The following is a 2359-nucleotide window of genomic DNA, read 5'->3' as shown; positions in this document are numbered from 1 at the left end:
TTTTCATTTTTAATTCTATAAGTAGAACAAAAAATAAATATAAAAAAAATAATAAAAAATTAAATTTAACATTAGATACCATTCAATATTTTTTTTTTCTATTGGTGAGGATCTACTCCCCTCTTAGATTATCAATTTTAAAATTTCACATTTTAGATTAAAACGAAAAGTTGAGATAAATATCTAAGAAGTCTCAATTTTAGACAAAACAACAATCTATTTTATTAGTTTACACCTTGTTTTCTCTCCCTTCGTAATTCACAGTGTTTGTCACTTGCACACTATTCACGAAATTTGAAATAAAAATATTAATTACAAATTATATTTACTAAAATGTCGTTATATAATAATTAGTTTTAATATGAATATTTTATTTTTAGTTAATATATGCTGCATTGAAATACGACAATAGTATATAACAAATACTATGCACCAAAAAGAGGCATAATAAGTAATGATAGAATACAGATATTCTTTTCTACATGACAAATACATTCTCTTTATCGTTGATAAGTTTCAAATTTATATCCACGTACAAAACGAAAAGAACAATTAATTAAAGAGACATAATAATAATAATAATAATAATAATAATAATAATAATAATAATAATAATAATAATAATACAAAAAGAGATATCTAATATTATTATTAATTAATTGTGTATTTAAATTATTTTTTAATTAATAATAAATGCGTATTTAATTAAGAAAGAGATTGGATTTGCCTTTTCCGCTTTTCGTTAGGTATATAATTATTATGAACACATGGGAAATATTCATTGGCTCCTTGACTATGCGTAATTTTTTAGGGCGATTATTATTATTTCTTTTATGTGTATACTATACATAATGTATAATTTATAATAGCTGTATCTGTTAGACCCAGTATAATTGGTTTGTATATATGTGTGTGCTGTGTGGATGTATATAACTGTGTCTAGTTACATAAATTAGGATGTGTACCAAATTGGTCAATTTTCATGTGGTTTTCTAGGGGTATAATTTTTCTGAATTTTGTAGTTTATGATTTTTGGTTCTATAATATCTTATTTATGGACGTTAGTTGTTTTATCTTTTTATATAATCCTGCGTCTTTTGTTTATGATTTTGCATATACATTCTGCCGGTCCTAGAATTTTTCGAATTAGCCATAGATTTTAGGGCCATTTTTTTTAAAGTTTAGCAGGGAATTAGTTATTAGTGACAAAAATAATAACAAATAAACTCCATTGTTAAAACTTAAAAGTGATTTTGCTAATAGTTAGCGTCAAATTTTAAAGTCGGTTACTAATTTGTAATAAGAAACAGTGACAAATTGTTTAATAAAATTCATCACTATTGAAAAATTTCGTCGTTAATTTTTTATTGAAATGCGTTTTTTGGCAAAAACTAATTTGCAATGGACTTTTAAAACAAAAACGTTGCTACCATGAACATACCCATGTCGTTTGAGTTTACTAATTTAATTTAAATACAACCGCTAAGTAAAACGTCTGCAAACAATTCCCACCATACGGTGCAAGAATATAATAACGAATTTTGCAACAAAACAGTTTATCTGTTGCTAAATTCTAGAAAAAAAAATTTTCCAAAATTTTCGTCACTATTTAGACTAAGTTTATCACTAATTAGTAATTACTGATGGAAAAAAATTTGTCGCTCAAATTCATCAATAATAAAAAAGATTTGGTATTGGCTATAATTTTCAATTTTGCATATCTTATATGTAGGCATTATTTACTACTTTTTTCATATACATTATGCGTTATTTTTCTAGCTATTTGCATAATTTTTGTGTACTTGTGTTGTTTCTAGATTTTTATATATCTTATGCATTCTTGTGATCTTACCGTATACATATATATCGTCAGTCTAATATGAATTCTGAGTATAGTTTAGAGTTTGAAAGCAATAAAGAGCCATGAAACAACATCCAAAATAAGGTTTATATACTTTCAATTTCCATACTTTGTATACTACATTCATTTTGGTTGAGTTTCAGACCTTAGGATCAGAATGCAATAAAAATTCTTGAAAAAATTTACAATCAAATTTTGTTCTGATGGTCTATATACTCTATGGTAGTTCACAACAACATATTCAAGGATAGTTCTCAACCTGTGACTTTAAGGATATATCAAAGACTTATAGAGACACTTACAATAGTCTATTTAGTAAAGGAGAACACCGAAAATGGACTAAAGTTAAAGGATGTAAACTTTCGAAGTAAACAAAACAACTCTCTTCTATAATTGTGGACTATCAAAAAGTATACTTTTTATACTTAAAATTATCGAATAATTTAAAAGAAAAATCCTTAACAATATTTAATTTAATTTAATATTATCTTTTCTTCT

Source organism: Arachis ipaensis, chromosome B10 (assembly GCF_000816755.2).
Source record: "Arachis ipaensis cultivar K30076 chromosome B10, Araip1.1, whole genome shotgun sequence".
Classification (NCBI taxonomy): Eukaryota; Viridiplantae; Streptophyta; class Magnoliopsida; order Fabales; family Fabaceae; genus Arachis; species Arachis ipaensis.
This window is presented reverse-complemented; position numbering follows the sequence as displayed.